At 45.4% G+C, this 23687-nt stretch overlaps 1 pseudogene; it reads right to left on the reverse strand.

Annotated features, from left to right (window-relative positions):
• Positions 1-4689: 4689 nt before the first annotated feature.
• LOC106023422 (procollagen galactosyltransferase 2-like) lies at positions 4690-10248 on the reverse strand (annotated as a pseudogene).
• Between the last annotated feature and the right edge of the window lie 13439 nt (positions 10249-23687).

The raw sequence follows: 23687 nt of genomic DNA on the forward strand, positions 1-23687 counted from the left end.
AATGTGTAAATTCTGGAAACATTTTCTGTCTAAGACACTACCTCTGATAGTTGTTGTACATGTTTCTGTGCTGGAGGGCAAACAGGAGTAGAGAATCTGAAAGTTGAGCTCACTTTGTTATATATAAATGATGTGAACTGGATTGCTTGTCCAGTGTAAGTACTAAATACTCCAAAGAGCTGTTGAGCTATCAGCAAAAGCCAGCTATAGCTCTTCAGAGGGTTTTCTGTTGGACCTTTGTTGCTGTTTGGTGACCATTTGCAGGAATGATGCTAAAATGCAAAGAATGTTACCATGGGTGTATCATTGGTGTTTCAAGTGAGTTATTTAGAAACTCTGAACGCTTTACAGCTTCTGCACATGTCAGTCTAGGTGTCTTCAAGAACCTGTGCTAGGAACAGCATTTAACCTTGCATCTGCTTCTGAAGACAGACCATAGAAGTGTTCTGATTTGATTTCCTTGTGCAGAAAGATCCCCTGTGCAGTTCTGGTGCCCTCAACATAAAAAGGACATGGAACTGTTAGAACAAGTCCAGAGGAGGGCCATGAGGATGATCAAGGGACTGAAGCACCTCCCATATGAAGACAGGCTGAGAAAGTTGGGGCTGTTCAGCCTGGAGAAGAGAAGGCTGCGTGGAGACCTCATAGCAGCCTTCCAGTATCTGAAGCGGGCCTATAGGGATGCTGGTGAGGGACTATTCATTAGGGACTATAGTGATAGGACAAGGGGTAATGGGTTGAAACTTAAACAGCAGAGGTTTAGACTGGATATAAGGAAGAAATTCTTTACTGTTAGGGTGGTGAGGTACTGGAATGGTTTGCCCAGGGAGGTTGTGAATCCATGGCAGTGTTCAAGGCCAGGTTGGACAGAGCCTTGGGTGACATGGTTTAGTGTGAGGTGTCCCTGCCCATGGCAGGGGGGTTGGAACTAGATGATCTTAAGGTCCTTTCCAATCTTAACTATTCTATGATTCTATGACTGTTGAAGAGGTTTTGAGATGCAGCCATGAATTGGAGGACATGAATATTTGGGTGGATTTCTCACTTGTTAGGCTTAAAGAAGCATTGAGATCCCAGATATTAATGGATATTGCAGCTGTTTTCCAGACTTCTAGCTTAACTTTTTTTTTCAGAGCAGCAAAAAGGCACTGATTTTGTGGACTTTTGGTCGCTGGTCAACTAATAAGCATCTGCTTGAAGTTTCAAGTAGATCTGGAGGTTAATTCCCTGAAGTAAATGAGTTAAGTTAGGTGCCAGGAAATATGCTCATCTGTATAGTCATATTCTTGTGGCATCCAATTTATAACAGTTTGAACAATCACACCTATGTGCATGTAGTAGAGTGGAGGCACCTATTTTCCAGTTGTTGCTCTTCCTGCATGGTTTTGTCTTTCCTTTGAAGAAAAAACAATGTTACATGAAATTTAACAGGTAACTTTTTGTGTTTCTAGGGGAAATGCAGACAGACCATTGCAGTTACTTTAAACATACATATACTTTGCTGTTAACAAAACTTCTCCAGAACTCCAACAGGAATTAATAACCTTATAACACTGCAGTGTATCTGTGTTCAGACAACTTTTGAGTATCTCCAGGAGTCCAGACCCCCCAACCTCAGTCATCCTCACAGTAAAAAAACAAACAAAAGTGGATATTTCCTTCTGTTCAGGTGAAACCTCCTATGTTTCCACCTCTTGTGCCTACTGCCTCTTCACCTGTCATTAGGCATCAGTGAAGAGGTTCCTTTTATTTACGCCCTCCCTTCAGGTACTGGTATGCATTGATGAGATTCCCCCTGAGCCTTCCCTTCCTTGGGGTAAACCGTCCCAGCTCTCTCAGCCTAGCCTCATGTAAGAGATGCTCCCATCCCTTAATCATTGTGGACCTTCAGTGGAGAATTTACAGCAGCTCTATCTTTTCTGTACTGGCTATGATAAAGAGCATGATAGCTCTTTGAGCCACAGTGGCCTTCCACTATGAGCAGGGCAGTGGTGAGGAACCCAGACTGGGGAATTTAAGGAAAATCTGGAGCAAAATTTGCAAAGGCTCAGAAGGGTCAGATTCTTCATATTGTTTAGATGGCCAAAGATGCATATCAGTTACAACAAAAGGTATCTTTTCCTTCCTTTTCATATTTTTGTGCTCATGTCATAAATTATTTTCCTTTTTTCCTGCAGCTGTCAGTGTGAGTAGGAACTTACTAACCGTATTGCTAGCACCTGCTTTACCTCTGTGTCTGAGAGTCGGTCCATGGGCATTACCAAATCTCTAAGGTAAAAGAAAAAAAGAAAAAGCCAAGCTACTTATTCTTCTGTGTATACATAGTTCATAAAGATATACTCATCTCTTCTAAGCCACATACTCAAAGGCAGCCACAATACTGGATCGGAGAAATTACTCCAGGCCAAAGGGGCTCACCCACCCATGCTGGCTCATCCTTCCTGTTCAGACTCAGATGCACGTGAACGTACCCAGGTGCTGTGCCAAGCTGAGGCCCTTCTTCTCTCATGCACCCTTCCCAACACAGCTCCAGCAGCTGCCAGCCTTCAAAATAGTGTTACTAAAACCCTGGAGAAACAGCTACACTGCAAAATCGGCCACAGGCCCCAATCCCAAGGGAAGCATGGTGTGATGGACCAACTTAGTAACATTATACTCATATCCACATTGACACCTGACAGCATGCTAGATGCTTACCATTTCACAGAAGTCCTGCTTCTGAAGGCTACACCAAGCTTCTCACCAGCATCTCTGGGATGGCCACTGTGCTCCGAGCAGGTCAGACTTGGCACTTGTAAAACAAGATTGGAGGAGGAAGCAAGAGGGCTTGTCAGAAAGGAAAGGCCCAGGCTGTCTGTGGTGGCCCACAGCAGACCTGCTCTTTGTACTCACCATGGCACATGGGCACCTGCTCCAGCCTGGACAGCAGAAGGAACGTGGCTTCCAAGTGGTAGCTGTGGAGCAGGCACATTTTTACAGCCTGTGACTCCATGGTAGAGTGACACAGATGCAAAACTCTTGAGCTGGCCTTCCCTGCCACGCCTATTCCCACCCAATGAAGAATATACACAGCTGCTCATCTTGCACCAGGTTCTATGTATTATCAGACCGGCTAATAACATGTCTTCTTTAGCAGAAAGCACAACACTGATCACTAATTATTTGAAACATAAAAAAACCAAACACCAGCACCATCACCACCAAAAACCAACCAACCCAGCCACTGCAACAGCAGTTTGTAGCTTGAGGTCTGTGCATAATAGAGCTGTAGTGCACAATTCTGTCATGGCGGTTGAGAACAGTACAGTTGACAACACTAACATTTCTGTAGGTTGGTTTGTTTTTATGAAGATAAATGTTTTTATGAGGATGTTGTAAACAAACTGTTTATATTTTAAGCTCCTAGAGGTTGGCTTTATGGCCTAATTAATCAGGCTTTGTTTTCCTGAAGAAATAAATTGAGATGGCGGAAGGAAGCAAGACATGACACAGACTAGCTCCACCTGTGCGCCGTTCAGGCAGTGCAGAGATAAACCCTCCACTTTCCCATTCAGCTTCCAAGATTTTAGACATGTCAAGACATCAGTTCTTGGCTGAGAGGCCTGTTTTGATGGGATCTAGCAAGTTTTGAAGTCTGCAGAGGGGAAGCTAGCAAAAGCTTTCTTTTGAGATGCGATGAGGGAGAAGAGGCTACAGAGGAGCACTGCTCCAGAGCACTCAGTGCCTGCGTGAACTGCCTCGACCCGCTCTCTTTGCCCGCTCTCTTTGCCCGCTCTGTTCGCCGCGCTCCCTGGGTAGGTTTTTAAGCACTCACAGCTGGTGCCACTCCTCCTAGCTCTGCCCCCAGTGAATCAGCTCCTCGTGTGAGCTGAGCTGCCGGCTCCTGGGCAAGTCCTGTCGAGGACTTGAGGCTCCCTCCTCAGTGGCTCTTGTCGCTCTGTGGTGAGGCTCCTGAACGTTGATCTCCCCCCGCTCCGCTCTGGTGTTGCAGGCGTCCTCTCTCAAGATACCTCAGCAACTGACCGAGAATGCTTTCACCCAGACTCAATAGGGTTTCAGCTCCTATCCAAACCTCAGGTTGGGTACAAGCTGCTTTTATGTATCTTAAAGCAGAAACTTGTTAAGTTTGCAAATTTTGCTACTCTGGTTATCTTTTGTTCCTTTCTGTGGATACTATTTAAACAACAATGTCTTAAATGTTCACTACACAAGCTATGAATCTTATCTACCACAATTCTGGCTAGCAGCTGTAAATCCTACAATTCTGCTTCACAATTCAGCAACTTTAACTCCTATGGTTCTGCTTCACCAAGCACAATGACTGCTTAATACCTTTATTCCCAGGTATCGGTACACCTCTATATATTAATCTTTATAAATACAGCATTCTACATGAAGAACTATAGAAAGATGTCATTCAAGGCTGGGGATTTTTACAAAAGCTTGTGAGGGCTTTTGTTCACATCTCTGCCTTTTTTCTGCCGCTTGGAAACACTTGTTCTTTCTCCTCCTTCATCTCCCACCCAATCCTAAGCAGCTCGGCTAGTTGACAGGTCCAACCTCTTTGCTTTGCCATTCAAAGCAGTGGGAAGAAGGCCACGTGAAGAAGGAGGCCACAACTTTCAAAAGTGAAAAGCTAAAGTGTGAGACAGGTTCAGCTGTCAACAGAGTCCCAGGGGAAGTAGGTAGTCATAGCTCATACCTGGAGGATGGCTCATTGAGAGGTGACTGGGAAGGCAGAGCATTGCTGTGGTTCTGGGCATCGCTGTGTATCTTGCCCTGCTGACGGGATTTCCAGGAGTGTGTTCTGTCCCAGTCTGTTGACACAGTCTCCTTGTCCCAGACTGCAGAGGTTTCTGTGTCACTGAGGTAGCCTGGCTGCCCAGTGGAGTACATAGGGTAAACAAGGAAGGGTTCTGCTGAAAAGGCTTTCAAGTCTCTGGACTCATAGTACTCCGTGTACTTCACTCTAAAGAGGAGAGAAAAATCGCCTCAGTGACAGAGTGAATGTTCACCAGTGCCACTGCTTATAACAGAAATACAAGCCAACCCACCAAACAAACAGATCCCAGGGAGCGGAGGAAGTCGCTGGGTGGAGTTCCAGTACAGAGTTCTGACTCTCTACAGCTAGAGCCTCCTGTTTTACAACCCCACACAATCTGTACAACCAGCACCACCATTACCAGAGATAGCCAAGTGTCTCAGGACCAGTCCCTACTTGGTTCAGGGCCTATGGACAATAACCCCTCTGCAGCAAGTCTGTCACCTCCTTTGACGCGTGTCCGGAGCTCTGCTCTAGAGAGCCAAAAAGTGTGAGTAGCCCTGTCTCACACCAACTGGGCTACAGAAGTGAGACACACCAACACGATCTGGCTTAAGGACATTAGCAAGATCCAGCTTACGTCAAATTAAGCAACAAAGGCTTACTACTTACACAGGGTGCTTGTTGTACATAACTGGCAGAAATTCATCTACAGGCAGCATCTTGCTGAAAGGGTCAGCTCTGATGAGTTTCTGAGCCCCTTGGGAAGAGAATCGTACCCTAGGGCCTAATACGCATAATCAGCTTCCACCAGATTCATGACACTGGGAACTGCTTTCTCAGGCTCTTGCACCCACACCCTTTTCTGGCCAATGTAGCTTAAAGGCTGAAAAAACCTAAGGAAACCAAAACCAAAGTGAATCTGAAGCAACTAAGACCACAAGACTATTCATGTCAACCAAGGTAGGGCAAAGGGGCAATCCAAGACGTAATCCCTGACCAGGCTCACAGATTTCTATCCTGCACCACTCTCAGACATCCAAACCTTAACCCACTGGGTGGTAAAACTGAAACACTTCATAAGGGAGCAAAGATGACATGGTCCAAACCTCAGGACTGAACCATCAGCCTGCCCCAGAAGGCAGATCTGTCCTGACTGCAAGAGAAGTCTCTGCCACTTTCCCCTACACCTCCACCATGACACAGCAGGCGCTGCTGACCTCCCCCTGTGTGCCCAGCAGTTCCCAGGTGGCTGCAGGACAGTTACTTACATAAGCTCCCAATCTAGCAGGGCTTGTTGAACATTCACCTTCATGTTGAACATCACAGCTTTGTAAGCTTCCTCTTAAACTGATGCTCAAAGCGCACATCATCCTCAATAACAAGCATCTTCTCCAGTTCTCTGTTCACCCCCTGAAACAAAAGGTTCAGAAGTGATCACAGTGGCACATCACCATCTGAAGTCGCACCATCTAGAAGCCGAAAGCTATCATCTTGTGTGAGCACAGAAACCACCTCTTCAAAGGAACACACAGCAGCCTTCGATGCCAAAGCTGCTGTTCAGAAAGCACTCCTTCTTAGGAGAAAGTGTTTGTGAAGTCTGTGAAGGAGGACAATCTAGCATATCCAGAGTCTGGCTCTCACAACTTGAGGAACACATGCACAAAGACATCCTGTATGTGGGTTCCCACATTATCATCTGATTGCTGCATTGCCCAACTTCTCAGCACTGAAATCACCCCTGCTGGTTTTATGCTCTTTAGAGCAGTGCTCTGCCCTGCTGATAAGTGCTGCAACTAACACCTCCCAGGGCAGAAGGCTGTCTTCATCTGAGTAACCACTGCCATTGCCCAGTATTCTTTCAGTACCAAGTCTTTCTCCCTGTCTCCGCCACACCGTACATGAAATAATCCCTCCCGCTGATGTTGGCCTGTGTAACTGCAGCATCTACGGCCGGCACAGACCAGATCCTCTCAAGTGTTGCTCCCCATGTGACCAGGGACAGACAGAAGCTTTTACCACCCAAACAAGATCTCTTAGCTCAGGTAACAGAGGTGCCTGCTATTAAGCATCTTCATGACATGCCAACTCAAAAAAGCCACTCAGTCACTGGAACTTGCTTCAGTCTACATGCAGAACAAGAGATAAAAAGAGGAAGTTTTTGAAACACCATTTGTTCTTCAAAACCTTCTTGCCTTTCTCCTAAACAAACTTGCACCAAGCAGGCTACTGGATGGTTTGCAAACAGAGTCATGAAAATACTCTGATAAAAATCATTCGTCTCTGTTGGAAAATGGAAAGCAGAGATGAGAAAGCTGAATACTATATTCAAGAAAATGCCCATGCCTGACCCCTTACAAACCAAAGAAAATGGTTCTATCCTACAATTCCAGAAACCAGCATCGTACTTGATGCTCTGCCCTAGGACTGGCTGTGTGCCCTCCTCCTGCACCTACCCCACAGCACCTTCCTGCAGGAGCACCAAGACACCTGCAACTCCTTATCTCCTTCCAGATGCAATAGTGACTAGGGAAGCAGCCAATCTCTCCTCTGGTCAGTGGCCTGGAAGATGATGGGTCCAGGATCCCAGAAGCGTATGGATGCTGACAGCTTAACTTGTGTTAAGTGCTCTGAGAAAAGGGAAAACACCTATCACCATTTAAAAGAAAAGTGAATTCAAGTCAGACACGGACACAACACAGGAAACGCTGCTAATGTTCAAAGAAAACCTCATCTTGAGAAATGCCTGTACTGGTTTAACTCAAAAACCCTGAGAAAAAATAACTTACTGATTTACATTTCTAAATCCAGCTGACAAATCATAGCCTTAACTCTGCTAACAGCTTCTTGTGAAACCATCAATGTGGCAGGTGCTTGGCTCAGATTGTTTTCCTAAGAGGTCTTGACGGGTGCCAAAGTCTTCACGACCTCTAGATGGCACGTGGGTTCCTATCTCCCCGACGCCTTTTGCAGCTCCCAGACCAAAAGTTTCTGCTTTGATTTCTCATTATAAAAAAGCCTTAACATACCTTAAAGTAAACTTGGAAAGGGCCGTGTCAGGGTTAACACTGTAACATAACAGCTCTGCAGCACTAGGGTGGGCAGCCTTCCCAGGAGGTAACTGCTCTCACTTTTACTGCTGACTCCTTTGAACCGTGTGCAAGTGTTACAGTTCACAAAAACTAGCATGATTTTAACCCCATTTTCACCTTAGTCTGAACCACCCTGCCCCAGTTCTCTCATGGAAACTGGAAAATTGCAGAAGAAAGAAAGAAAGCAAAACTGCCTGAAACAGACTGTTAGGTAGATATAAGTGATACTCACCTCTCCTCTCAGCCCAGCCTTCCCCACCAGAAGGGAGGTCAGGGCATCCAAGGAGGTGGTGTTAAGCATTACTGCACAACCCACTCCTTGCAAACAGCAACTGCAGCGTAAGCTCACTTTCCATGCACAGCCTCCACTATCTTGACTGCAATCTCCTGCTCATAGAGAGTCCACAGCATCCAATCCTGCCTGTCTTTCCGATGCTTCATATTGATCATGAAAATCTGGATAGAAGAGAAAGCCATCAGCCTCCCAGTTTGGGACTGATTAAGAAAAGGGAGTCCTCATCCACTCTTCTCCAGCAGCCCCATTGGAAAAGCACATCTTTTGAAAATATTGGGGGTATTTTCATTCAGGTTACTTAGAATTTGGCCAAAAAAAATGAGTTGGTTTTGAGTTGAAAGTTTAGAGGCAAGTTCTCGATCTTAAAACCATTTTTTAGGGATGCTCACAAGGGAAACTTGATCTTTGAGGGTCAATAAAGGTGAGGGGAGACCAGGCCCAGCAAAGTCTGTAATTTACAAATATATAGGATGCTTAGATTTATATTAAACACAGAGTACCATGGCCATCTCTAGCTTCAGTCCTAGAGGAACACTGACCCATATATTCCTCCACAATGCTGCCACTGCCTCTGTCGAATATTATCAGTGGGGCCCCCATTCAAGTACAAGGACACAGTAAAGGAAGGATTTTTGTCATTACTTCAGGCACTGAATGTCCACTGCTACCCCTGCCAGAGCAGAAAGCCTGGCAGAGAGCCAACAATGGGGATAGAGATGTCTGGGCAGGGCCCACCTAGGCCTTGAGGAGACAGACTCTCTGGTGGAGGACAGAGGACTTAAACCCTCATTTGCAGGTACACTGCAGAGGGTCAGGGATATTTTTCAGTCCCCAGCAAGCAAGTGCAGCCCAGTAAGGAGCAGATTGAGTTCCAGCTCAGTACAAATGCAAAAATAAGAAATTCAATAAATAAAGTGCAGCCACAAAGGACAACATGGAAAAAACAACACCAGCTCTGTCCTCAACACAGACACTCAAACACACAGAGCTAAATCAGGTTCAGACTTTACAATTCCTATAAACAGATGGAGCAGGATACACCAGGAAAACAAAGGTTCCCCTGATCACCACAACTCCCTGGGTCACGGTGCCGCTGACACCCTGCAAGAAGCATACACAGGGGGCTGCTGGCTCTGTGAGTAACACGGGCACTGGTTAATTAAAGCACAGCACAGCCCTATCCAATCTTCTATTCTCAATGCCTGCCCTCTTCACAGCATGAGGCAGAGCTGGGAGAGGAATTTCTACAGCTTCTTGGGGCACTACCAGTGTCAGCAGCCATATTTGTAGTTCACTACTACTTAGGGTCATAGCAGAAAAATGTGGCAATCAAGAAGGGCAGGGGGAGGAGCTGCCCCAGTAAAGAGACAGTGTGCATGCTTTTCATCACTCCTGATCATACCCAAATTGGGCTAGAATCCAGCAGACAGCCTGCATCACACAGCTGCTCCAGAGCTCCAGTGTTTCTCTCAGGCCAGAGAAATTACTCCCTTCTGTCACTGGAAAGCAGGAGAGTTTTCCCAAAAGACCTGGTTTTGGCACAGAATGGAAGGACTGCCAAGCTGCTCTGAAGAGTCTGATGTAGAGGAGACACATGAGAACTGGGGAAATAACCTGCTTTTCAGCCCAACTTCTCCATCTCCTCCTGGCTGGATTCAAACATTCATACCCTCAAGACAGAAAGCCCAAAGATTTGCTGAGCACTGCCCTTGCACACAAGTCTACACTTCTAAACATGGCTCTCATAGTAGGTACACTTCTAAACATGGCTCTCATAGCAGGTACTAAGTGCCCACAGACCTGACTGGCCTTGTGTCTCTACAGCAAACAGCAGAGGCAAAGAGCACGTCCTGAGCCCTTTCTGTTCTGCTCCCTGAGCTCAGCATTTCTCCCCACATAACAAATGGCTATTTTCTCCTTGCAAAAGATTTAAAACCAAAAGATGAGGGATCAGGAAAGAGCTAAATATGTGAAAAGATAATATACTCTGAGGGAAATGGCTAGAAGCTCACCAGCAGGGAGAACCCAGGTCCTCTAGGTGATGAATGGACAATCGACTGAAGGAGAGGAGAGATCCCAAGCATCACCTTCACGTACATGTTGCATTGGTACAAGGTATCACCACATGTTTTCATCACTGGGCTGAAAGCCCCAGGGAGCTGGCATGTGAACTCAGGCCAGGAGCGGGTACAGCAGAAAGCATTCACGATACAAAGCAGAAGCCAGCAGCCATGTGCCAGACAGACATCATGACAAAAAACTGCAGCATCTGCTCCACCTGAAAGATGCATCTTTGCTTTTGATCTGGGAAGTTGAGGGATTTTGTGAATAAGGTTCACCTGGTTGTGAAGGAATTACATCCCCGGGGAGAAAATAGAAAACCGCATATCAAAACTGCATGAGAACAATCAGATCAGGATGCAGGTTCCCAAGGGGAAGAAAGCTGGGCTGCTGGCAAGAGAGCTCCACAAACATTAACTGGGGGTACTGGGAGTGAGGGCTGGCTTCTGGGGTGTCCATCATGGCAGGGCACAGCAACTTACTTATAGCCTCGATTAGCATTTGCCCAAAGTTCTCAGTTTCTTCTTGCAGTGTCTGCTGTGATTTCAGGGGCATGGGGAGGAAACCATAGTGTTCACAGTTGCAGATGAACATCTATATTCCTGGAGATCATACAAAAAAGAAAATTAGAATCAGACCTTTACCAGCAGATTTCACTGCTTTGTTGCTACGTCACCACAACCTAGCTTTATGCCAGGACCTCAGTCCCAAGAAGGTCTGCTTCATAAGCAATCAATCAAAAAACACCACAGTGCCATTTTCCAGCTTATTTGGCCAGCAGCAAGTGACCTCTCCTATGAAATCAATTTTTACTTGCTCTCTAACAGCAGGTACTTTTACCCTGCAATCAGTTTCCCTCTAGGAGAGACTGGAAACACTTCTCTGAGAACAGGTAAAGGGTCTTTTTCAGCCTTTGCCTTCACACTACAAAACCAAGCATACAGCAAAAGTATAACTGCTCCTTAGCAGAAGCAGTGTCTGATACACAGACACATACAGCAGGACTTGGGGGGGTTGTGGAGTCTCCTATGCTGGAGATATTCAAGGCCCCCCTGGACAAGTTCCTGTGTGATGTACTCTAGGTTACTCTGCTCTTGCAGGGGGGTTGGACTAGATGATCTTTCGAGGTCCCTTCCAACCCTTGGGATTCTGTGATTCTGTGTGTGACTCCTGCAGGTACCTGGGGAATACCACAGGAACCCCCCCATCCCCAAAACCCCAGCTGCTCTGCTCAGACCTGGCACCTCACCTGACAATCCCTTCATAAACCCAGAGCCAAAAGCAGCAACACGTTTTCAGCCTCTGAGTAAGCCAGCCTCAAGTGATGCAATGGGCATCCATCTGCAGATGTGATGAAGGAGATGCAGGAGCAATCCTAGGACATGGGGTCTCTCTCTCTCTGCACGCATCCAGGGCTCGGCAACAGCCTCCAAACAGGGGATGTGGTAGGAATGTGACAGGACAAGTAGGAATAACATTAACGTGAAAGAAAGGAGATTTAGGCACTAGGAAGTTCTTTACTATGAAGGTGGTGAGATACTGCCACAGGGTGCTCAGGGTAGCTGTGGGTGCCCCATCCCTGGAAATGTTTAAGGCCAGGCTGGACGGGGCTTTGAGCAACCTGATGTCCCTGCCCATGCCAGGGGGGTTGCAACCAAATGGATCTTTAAGGTCCCTTACAACACAAATCAGTCTATGATTTTATAAATGGGGCTCAAAGGTAGGGGAAACACACAGGTTTCAAAGTTCACAGTGAAGGGTGGAGGCATTTTTACTCATGAGTGGGCAGGCAGGATGTGGCATTTCAGGACACGGACTCAAGTTAATGCGGACTCAAATCCTCGTTTATTATCACAAAGCCCTTTTTATCCCCTTGTTCAGTACTTTCCAACCTGCACATACCTACCACGTTCAATTTCCTTGGCCCCTGTAAAACCCTCCAGGAAAACAGACCAACCACAATGTTGCAGACCATCTCACAACCCCCGCATCCTCTGGCCTCCATCTGAGATTCCCTCCACAACTCCATCCAGGCCCATCCACCCGAGGCTTGCTCTTCAACTGTCCCTGTCCTTCAACAGCCCCGCTGATCGACCCAGGGCTTGTTACGTGCTAAGGCCTCAGAGCTCACTCCCAGACTGTTTGCCTTCACTCCCCACAGCAGGACTCACCCTTGAGCAAAGGAAGGCTGCATTGCAGGCCACAACACCTAACACACCTGCAAGGGATGAGGTGTTTCAGATGAAAGGGAAGCAGTCCTCCTGCAGGAGAGGAGGCCCTGCCTTGCACCTGGGCACAGAGGGGTGCAGGTCTAGCAGAGCAGGCAGCCTCAGAGAGGGAAAGGTTCAAACAAACCCAGCGTGCTCAGGGGTGATGGAAGCTTTTGTCTGCACTTTGCAAGGAGTCTCTGTCAGATCACAGTAAATATGGAATGACTCTTCCAGGGTGGAGAAGCCAAGTCTAATGCCTAGCTCCAACAATGCACAGTAGGTCAAATATGGGCCCAGGCACTCAGCTCCCCTGGGACCACATGGATGGAGTCACAAGGCCCAAGGCATCAGGATAGCTGCAGTGTCTGTTCCTAGCCTAGCAAGGGATTCAGGCTGAGTTTTGCAGTCAGGCATCTTCCTGCTTCTGATTGCTTTGGCTACAAAATAAGATAGTATGTTTGCACCTGTGCTGGCAAGAGACTTTGAGGAATATATATGATGGCCATCTTGGAAGTGCCAAGCTGCCACCGAACACCGCCCTTTCATTTCCAGGCCTAGTTTGTACTGTGCCCTGAACATTACAGGAATATCCCAGAGAGAGACACCAGCAAGGACAAAGATGCTTTCAAAAAGAGGTCATGATACAACATCTTTCCACTCAAAAGCTTCTGCAGTTGCTTGTTCAAGGAGCTGAATCTGAAGGTGGGAAAACAAAGAGAAGATGGAAAGTCTCTCCTCAGAGCAGATGCCTTTGCAAGAGAGACCCACCCACTGCTGAGCTTGTTCACTGGCAATGTCCCAGGAACCTGTGATCAGCAAAACACTGTTCCCTGACTGACAGAGGGGCTGCTCACAATCAGCTATAACTGCAGCACTACTGGGCCTGATGTCACATCAGGCAGCACACTCAAAACCTGCATCCAGAGAAGCCAAGGGAAAGTCTTTCATTGTTTTTCACTGAGCTCTCGTAACATCTTTTATTGTTTAACCGCAATCTGAAAGCCACTTTTTTTTTTTTTTCTCTGCCTCAGGTGACATGGTCTAGCATGTGGTGTCCCTGCCTGTGGCAGGGAGGCTTGGAACTGCATGATCTTCAGGTCATTTCAACCATGATCATTCAGGGATTCTGTCATCTCTTCCCCAGAATCGGTGCTGCTGTAGAAGTTCGAGGCAGATCTACAGGGGGTGGCTGTAACTCTCAATATTGTTATGTTTCTATAATTTCTTTGGGATAGACTGTGGTTAGCAGAAGAGGGGAAACATTCTTTCCCCTTATTTTTCTTTCTTTCCTCTTCTCCTGACAGAGCACTATTCAGGAAGAGGATGAAGAAGGCACTCTATCAATTGACAGCCTGGAAAGAGCATAGATTGAGAGTGCTTCCGAAGAAGAAACACCATCACTGTGTAGATGGCACAGTGGCCTTTAGAAAGCTGCTCATGGATCTGGAAGTCTCCTCCAAGGAGCTGAATTTCACGTGCATTGTTAGCATATTAACTTCTAGCACTGACTGCTCTCGCTATTTAAAACCCACCAAAATGCTGAAGTTGTCTTCTTGGATCATATGAAATAACTCTCTCCTTGTGCTGACTCCTCTTTTCTTCATGGGTAAATAGGATTTCACCAGTTGTAGCCATGGATCAGATGATTCTTAGTCCAGAAATAAGGATCTTAGCTCATGGCCTGGGAAGCTGAATATCTAACAGTTATTTCAGGCTGTGCCATGGTTTATTTTCTGCTGTTGGGAACTTGTCTTGGGTCTCCCAAAAAAATAATCATGGTATTTTGACTAATGTAGGTGTGGAACAATGGCTGATGGAGTGTGGGCACACGAATTATGAAGGGCTGAATAATCTCTGATTCTAACTTGCACAACCCAGGCTTGAAACTGAGTGAATGACAGTGAACTGTTGTGGACTGGCTGCAAGGCAGTGGGCATATTGTGCCCAATCCCGATGTTTTAGCATTAGAAAATGGTGTTTATGGAGAGTGCAGGCCACAGTCCTAAATCAGCAAGTGCCTATGTGGAGCTTGACATGAACCGAGGATGAAGAAAGCTGTGGGTAAAGAAGCAAAAGCAGCAGTGCAAGCAAGATGAGAGGAAACTGGGATGTGTTAAGACACAATAGTGAACTGTTAGCAAGTTTTGGAGACCAGGCTCTCATCCGCCTAATGTAACCAATTGTATCTTAGTTGCAGTGTGCTACACTGTACATGTATCCACTAATACAGCCATTGTAAGCAGACGCAGAGACTGACATGGAAATTCTAGCTTAGCCAATAGCTATGTATAGATATGCAGGTGGACAAACTAATGTAACCAATGAAAGAGTGTTTAGTAGCGCCTGGGCTATCAGTAACTGTATAAATGTAGGCGATTGTGATCAATAAAGTGGAACAAGATGTGTAACTGGTATCGAGTCGTCCTCTTGATTCTGGGTTCCTTCGACATGAAGGGATCTCAAAAGTTTGCTGAAAGCTCCTCAAAAGTTGAGTGAATATAGGTTTGGGTATTTTAGTTTTGCATTGCTTTCTCAGCTGGATAAGAAATTAAGGGTCTGCATTTCTGCAAGAGTTACAGCTCTGTGCTGTTTCTCTAAGATGTATTTTAAAGCACATGCAGACGGCTTCAGCAGTAAGTAAAACAAGCTTAAATGCACACACACTGAATGTGGCGTGCTGCTAAGTGACTTTACCTTCATAGGCCAAGTCCCCAGCTGATATACAATGTCCTCACTTCTTTGGAATAGGTGCCACTGTGGCAGTTTGACCCAGATCTTCAGGAAGCAGCTGTAGCTTTCATTATTATTTAGTTAATGTTTATGTAATTTCTTTGGGATCAAAGGCAAGAACTTGGTTTGATGTAGTATCCAGGTTGGTATTTTAAACTATTTTCTAAGTACCCTGAGATTTTTCTCATATCCATTTCTTCTGAAGTTCCATGACATGGAGCAGTACAGCAGTGCTGAAACCAAAGTCAGTAGCCCAAGGCAACTGGAAAATAAGATTGTTTTTCATGTCTTTGCTCTGAACTGAACTGAAACCTACATTCCGTTACGCTAGCGGGAAGCCTTTGTTGGCTTGGCTTAACAGCATTGTGATCTGGGAGCAGAGAATCTCACAGAGTGCCCATCTGCCTATCCCAATATGCAAAAATTTGTTTTAGATCTGGCTGAGAAATCTGTCCATGGTGTTCAACAGTCTTCAGCAGCCAGAAGACTTCTCCTATATGACTGGTATTCAGCAGGCTGCTTGACATTAGGTCTAGGAATTTCTGAGTCGTTTGAAGTACGTCCCACAATAAATGGGGAAATAGTTTGCAAGTTTAATATGGGTCATTTAGAATAAAAAGAAAAAGCAAAACTCAGAAACCCAAAGAAGAAATAAGATCAACTATGATAGTAATGCAAGGATTTATAATTAATTTATCTCTGTTACTTTAAAGACCTCTTGGAGGTTAAGAGTGTTGTCTTTATGCACCATGCTCAGAAATTACATACTTTGTTTTGGGATTCTCACTTCAGAAGATTGCTTTCTGCAGATTTTCCTCATGTTTGAAATCTAAGTGGTGGAGTTAGTTTTGGACATTTTAATCATGATCTGGAACATACATAATGCTACTGAAAATGTTATTCCTAGGATTTGTTGTAGGCACAGCATTTAAATTGAAAGTTCATTTACTCTTCCTGGAAACTATGTATGCATGAAGTTAATGAGTCAAACTTAAGCCATGCCATCTGATTATAACTCAGTGGGTGGGAGGGACACAGTCCTTAGGCTTTGAACTACTTAGATACAAATGCAGAGCTAGCTGGCAAAACTCTGCTCAGAGGAACAGGAGGCCCCAGGTAGAGTGGGAGGACGCCCAGTATTGCAACCAGTAGGCAGTGTGACATAATTATTAAGGCCAGAGTCCTCTGGGGAGTGCTTGGCTGAAAGGACACACAAGTGTTACAGACTTCTAGGGGAGGAAAAAAACAATTTCTTTTTCAAAGGACTATTGTAAAAAGAGACTAGAATCAAAACTAAAGAGATTAAAATCCTCATAGTCAACAGAGATTTATACTGTTTAAGCATGTTGTAGCAGGGCCAGCAAAGGCATACATGCAATGTAGAACCATAAAATAGTTAGGGTTGGAAAGGACCTTAAGAACATCTAGTTCCAACCCCCCTGCCATGGGCAGGGACACCTCACACTAAACCATATCACCCAAGGCTTCATCCAACCTGGCCTTGAACACTGCCAGGAATGGAGCATTCACTACCTCCCTGGCCAGCACATTCCAGTGCCTCACCACCCTTACAGTAAAGAATTTCTTCCTTATATCCAATCTAAACTTCCCCTGTTTAAGATTTAACCTGTTACCCCTTGTCCTATCACTACAGTCCCTAATGAATAGTCCCTCCCCAGCATCCCTGTAAGCCCTCTTCAAATACTGGAAGGCTGCTATGAGGTCTCCATGCAGCCTTCTCCAGGCTGAACAGCCCAACTTTCTCAGCCTGTCTTCATATGGGAGGTGCTTCAGTCCCTTGATCATCCTCGTGGCCCTCCTCTGGACATGTTCTAACAGCACCATGTCCTTTTTATGTTGAGGACACCAGAACTGAACACAATACTCCAAGGGAGGTCTAATGAGAGCAGAGTAGAGGGGCAGGATCACTTCCTTTGACCTGCTGGTCACACTTCTTTGGATGCAGTCCAGGATACGGTTGGCTTTCTGGGCTGCAAGCACACACTGCAGCTGGCTCATGTTCATTTTCTCATTGACCAACACCCCCAAGTCCTTCTCTGCAGGGCTGCTCTGAATTTCCTTTTTGCCCAACCTGCAGCTGTGCCTGGGATTGCTCCGACCCAGGTGTAGGACCTTGCACTTGGCATGGTTAAACTTCATGAGGTTGGCATCAGCCCACCTCACAAGTGTGTCAAGGTCCCTCTGGATGGCATTCCTTCCCTCTAGCGTATCAACCGAACCACACAGCTTGGTGTCATCGGCAAACTTGCTGAGGCCACAGTCAATCCCACTGTCCATGTCACTGACAAAGATGTTGAACAAGACTGGTCCCAACACCAATCCCTGAGGGACACCACTCGTTACTGATCTCCAGCCAGACATTGAACCGTTGACCACAACTCTTTGAGTGCAACCATCCAGCCAGTTCTTTATCCACCGAGTGGTCCACCTATCAAATTAATGTCTCTCCAATTTAGAGACAAGGATGTCATGTGGGACAGTGTCGAACGCTTTGGACAGTCCCAGGTAGATGACATCAACTGCTCTACCCCTGTCCATCATTTCCGTAGCCCCATCATAGAAGGCCACCAAATCGGTCAGGCAGGATTTCCTCCTAGTAAAGCCATGCTGGCTGTCACCAAGCACCTTGTTGTTTTTCATGTGCCCTAGCATGCCTTCCAGGAGAATCTGCTCCCAGATTTTTCCAGGCACAGAGGTGAGACTGACTGGTCTGTAATTCCCCGCGTCATCCATTTTCCCCTTCTTGAAAACGGGGGTTATATTTCCCTTTTCACAGTCATTGGGAACTTCACCTGACTGCCATGATTTTTCAAATATGATAGCCAGTGACTTTGCAACTTCATTTGCCAGCTCCTTCAGGACCCGCGGATGGATTTCATCAGGTCCCATGGACTTGTATACATTCAGGTTCTTAAGATGGTCTGAAACCAGATCCTCATGTACAGTGGGCCCAAGGTCTAGGTTTTCACAGTCCCTGAGTCCGCCTTGAAGACTTGGGTGGTGTGGTCAGAGCCTTTGCCAGTGAAGACCGAGGCAAAGAAGCCATTCAGAACCTCAGCCTTCTCCAAGTCCTGTGTAGCCAGTTCTCCCGAAAGTTTCCGGAGGGGCCTACATTGTCCCTAGTCTGTTTTTTAGCCGCTACATACCTATAAAATCCCTTCTTTAACATCCCTTGCCAAGTTTAGCTCCAATTGGGCCTTAGCTTTCCTAACTTGGTCCCTAACTTCCCAGACAACATCCCTGTATTCATCCCAGGCCACCTGTCCTTGCTTCCACCTTTTATAAGCCTCTTTTTTCTTGTGATTTTTTCTCAGCAGCTCCTTATCCATCCAAGGAGGTCTCCTGGCCCTCCTGCTGCACTTCCTTCTAGTTGGGATGCAACACTCCTGAGCTTGTAGCATGTGATCTTTGAATGTTAACCAAGAGTCTTGGGCCCCCTTGCCCTCTAGGGCTGTTTCCCATGGAACCTTGCTAAGCAGCTTCCTGAAGAGGCCAAAGTCTGCTCTCTTGAAGTCCAGGGCAGTGAGCTTGCTGCATGCTCTTCTCATTGTCTTGAGGACCTCGAATTCGACCATCTCATGATCACTGCATCCAAGACTTCCCTGGAGAGTCACATTTCCAACGGGTCCTTCCCTGTTGGTGAGCACGAGGTCAAGCAGGGCACCTCTCCTCATCGGCTCCTTTATTGCTTGCTGGAGTTAATGGGGGAGGGTCAGTATGCAATAGGAGCAGCTCAAGCGGCTTTAAACCATGATGTTTTCACTCAAGCCACTAGCCTTACCATCAGAACACTCCATAGAGTACCAGATCTGGGTAAAAGGGAGACTTCTTTTGCAATGATCTGGCAGGGAGTGCAAGAACCCTATGTACAGTTCCCTGATTGGTTGCAAACAGCTATACAGAGACAGATTGATTCCCCACAGGCAGCTGACTTGTTATTTTTTTAACTTGCTATTGAAATTGCTAATACTGACTGTAGACGGGCGATATACCCATTGTGGAATCACGTTAAAACAGTAACTGATCTCATAACAGCTTGTCAAAATGTTAGATTGGATCAATACAAAGCTGTGCTTCTCGTGGCACCCTTATCTCAGCAGCTGACTGTTGCTAAGGCGGCAGTGAAATGCTTTATTTGTGGGCAAGAGGATCACATTAAGAAGGATTGCCCCCATCAGAATGGAAGAGGCAAGGGATCACGAGGGGGAGCCCAGATTAGGGCTTCTACCCAGCTTTGTCCTCAATGTCAAAAGGGCTATCACTGGGGCAATCGATGTCAGTCAAAAATGGACAAATCTGGTAATGTTTTGTAGAGTCCAGGAAACGGCTGAAGGGGCGCGAGGTCCGGTGCCCCAAAAGCTACCAACAGGGCCAGTTGGCAAAGCTTACAACCCCCAGTCTAGGTGATCACCTTGCAAAACAACAAACCCACGATGGGGTGCAACCAGGGACCACTGTCGGTCAACTCCAGCCCACCACAGCAGCGAGTGCCGGGTTGGATTTGGCCACAAGCCAATGTACCACAGTCATAGACCAGAGTGTATATTTGATACCCACAGGAGTGTTCAGGCCATTGCCTATGGGTCTGTTTGCTTTGCTAAACTGTAGAACCTCCAGTTCCAGAGCGGGGTTTTTTATACTTCCAGGGGTAATTGATTCAGACTATATGGGGGAAATCAAAATTATGGCATGAACACCTATGCCTCCTTGTACAGTGCCTATATCACAATTAATTCTACTTCCCCTCAGCACATCTAATGCAGGGCAGCAGTAACTGTCCTACAGGGGATCAGCTGGGTTTGGCAGCTCCAGACCTCTGTGTGTCTTCTGAATGCAGAAGGTGACTACTAGTCAAGCAAGATACAGGGATCTCCTTTTACTGGTTTAATTAACACAGGTGCAGATGTTTCAATTATCAATCTATATGGCCCCCTGAGTGGTCTTTGACACATGCAACAGCCTTAGTCTCAGGAATTGAAGGAACTCAAGTCCCTGGGCAAAGTGCTGTATTGTTATATGTTGAAGGGTCGGAGAAAAAGGTAGCAATCTTGCAACCATATGTTCTGGATTTGCCTTATACCCTTTGGACACAAGATTTGTTGAAACAGTTTAACATGGCAATTATGACAAAATTTCAATAAGGGCCATTGATGCTCAGCTGCACCTAAAATTAACCTGGTTGACAGAAAAACCGGTCTGGGTAGATCAATGGCCCTCAAAAGGAAAGCAGCTTCACAAAGCTCAAGAATTGGTTCAGGAACAGCTTTCTCTGGGACATATCGTTCCACCTGCCAGTCCATGGAACACTCCTGTTTTTGTTATACCTAAAAAGTGAGGAAGGTGGCAGCTTTTGTAAGATATACAAACTGTTATTGCTGTTATGGCACCTATGGGTGCCCTGCAACATGGCATCCCTAACCCTATGTGTATACCAGACAGCTGGTTTTTGAAAATTATTGACTTGAAAGATTGTTTTTTCACCATTCATTTACATCCAGATGATGGTCCCAAGTACCATGTATCCAGATGGTCCCAAGTACCAAGTATCAATAAGGATAGACCAATGTCACGGTATCACTGGACTGTGTTACCACAAAGCATGAAAAATAGTTCTGCAACATGTCAACTTGTAGTTGATGAAGCATTACCTAATGTGCAAAATTCTCATAACCAGATCAAGTTGTATCACTACATGGATGACACTTTGCTGGCATCTGAGACAGAAGTGCCATTGAAACAAGCAGCTTTTTGTATTTCTCTGGAATTGCAACATTATGGTTTCCAAATTGCTCTAGAGAAGGTACAATGGCTTCCTCCTTGGCAATATCTTGGCTGGAAGCTGTACAATTCCTGTGTGTTCCTGCAACAAATGCGCATTGTTAATAATATTGCTACTTCAAACAATCTGCAAAGGCGGCTTGGAACAATTAATTGGCTTCATCCGCTTTTGGCCATCACCATAGAAGAACTGTCTCCTTTGTCTAACCTGTTAAAAGGCAATCCTGACTTAGCATCCACACGAAAGCTCACTCCTCAGGCAACTGTGTCTCTCATTAAAGTGACATTTAAGATAAGCACTGCCTTTGCACATCGTGTAAAGCCTGCCTTGTCAGTATGCCTTTTTATTGTGTTTAATGATTTTCAGCCTTATAGACTAATAGGTCAATGGGATGCAAATTCCTCTGACAAAAAGAAAACACGTATCGTAGTTGAATGGTTATTTTCACCATATTCATTTGCAAAAACCCTGGTAAGTGCATTAGAAATTATTATCTGTCTAATTTCTCAGGGCAGGGTGTGTTGTCAGCAACTGCTGGGACAAGATCCTAATGTTATCCATCTGCCTTTGCAACCTCTTGAATATCCAGCTGCATTCAGAGAAAGCCCATCATTACAGAGTGCCTTGGCAGATTATGTAAGTGACATTTCTCACACGTTACCTTGGCAAAAATTGCTTAATTCTTTAACCTCTTTGTTGCAGATTCTGCATATGTGGTAGGAATAGTTCAGCATCTACAAACAGTCTTTGTCAAGGAAGTTTCAAACAAACAACTTTTTCAGCTGTTATTAAATTTTGCCTATTTGCTTAAACAGTGACAACATCCTTACTTTATAATGCATGTTTGTTCACACACTCGTTTACCAGGCCCAATAACACAGGGCAATGCTGTGGCTGACAAGATGACTTTGACGGTGGTTTTGCCACAGTGGTGCGAGCAGGCTAAATTATCCCACCACTTTTTTCACCAAAATGTCCATTCATTGCATAAGCAGTTTCCTCTTAGCCTAGAACAAGCAAAGGACATCGTCCGTGCATGTCCAGGCTGTCAGCATTTAGCTCCTCTACCCTTATTGCGGGGGTAAACACTTAGGGACTAAAAGCTAATGAAATCTGGCAAATGGTTATTACTCATATCCCTTCATTTGGCCACCATAAATATGTTCATGTTTCAATTGACACCTTTCAGGATTTTTAGTTGCCACAGCTCATACAGGTGAGAAAACCAAAGATATTATTAAGCATCTGCGTCATTGTTTTGCCACCATGGGAGTTCCTCTGCAACTAACAACTGACAGTGGTCCTGCTTATAGTTCTCATCATCTGGAATTGTTTTTACAAACCTGGGACATCACACACCTTACTGGTGCTCCTCACTCTCCAAATGGTCAAGCAATTGTAGAACGTGCGCATGGCATCCTGAAAGCTATGCTTGACAAACCAAAAAGGGGGAATACCCCGGGTGTGGGCCCGCAGGAGCAATTGGATAAAGCTACCTGTGTGTTAAATGTTTTAAATTTGTCAGGGTCTCAGAACTATACTGCAAAGGACAGGCATTTTTCACCAAAGTCGGTTCCAGAAATGTATCCTGAGGCTTTTTAGAAGGAACTGCAGACAAAGCAATGGGAAGGGCCTGTCCCTTTGTTTAGATGGGGACAGGGGTTTGCATGTGTGTCTCTTCCAACAGGACCGTATTGGATTCCAGCAAAGACTGTGAAGCCTGTGCAGAAAAGTGAGTCAGACAATGAGGACACCTCATCAGAATCTGTAGTGACCTGATGACGATAAGAAAATGAAGTTTTCTTGTTACTTGTTTATTTTGGTGACTGTTCATATGTGTGCTGAAGGAACCTCTGCGTATTGGGCACATATTCTAGATCCACCCGTTTTCCAGCCCTTATGTGGTGGGTTCTATAGGGGTGCATCAATGAATTAGAACTACCAACTGCGAAACACTGATCTGTGAAGTTGCACAGCTTAATCAAATGATAGAGCAGAAATAAAGGTTCTGCTTTAAGGAATGCTGTTTGAGATCTTGTTGCCTTGAAATTGATGTAGGACTGGGATGCTTTGTTTGTGTGATAAACATAGTAATATGAAGCTGACTTGTTTAAATGTGTTGAGTATTTTTACAATGAGTGAAATGCGTGTAGTGTTTCCTCGTAAAATACAGCTTATTTTTCAGTGCAGTGCTGATGGGTCTCTGCCTTCCCTTCCTCCCCCCCCTCCCCCCCCAACCCTTCTGCATTTGTTTCTGCTCTGGTAGGTCTAACAGCTTTAGTTTCAGATGCTCTTTGAACATTATGAATGCCAAATTGCTTGATTTGAGGTTTCATATAACATTTGTTTACTTGGGAAAAAATGAGACGGTATCAAAATCAAAATACCAGGGCACAAATTAGTACAGAAAGAAGGTTCTATTTGAAAATGCAGAGATATCTGAAGAAAGAAATGGTCTGCCCTCTCGTGGTGGTTTTCTGTTATACACAAATGTGTTGGTTTGAATTAAACTGGAAGAGAAATGCTTTTGCTCTGAATTGCAGGACTGTGGAAAAGCAGAGTTAAAAGCAGCTAAGTTGTAGATGGCTTTCATCCTGCAGTCTGACAAAGAGTTCTCCTTATTCTTGGTTTAAGTGAATGGTTGTTTATTTGTAGAAGATGCTTAAAATGTTATGAAGTAGGAATAATAATGAGAACCATGATGGCTATTTTGAAGTATGTTGTTCATATTATTGAA

Source organism: Melopsittacus undulatus, chromosome 6 (genome assembly GCF_012275295.1).
Source record: "Melopsittacus undulatus isolate bMelUnd1 chromosome 6, bMelUnd1.mat.Z, whole genome shotgun sequence".
Classification (NCBI taxonomy): domain Eukaryota; kingdom Metazoa; phylum Chordata; class Aves; order Psittaciformes; family Psittaculidae; genus Melopsittacus; species Melopsittacus undulatus.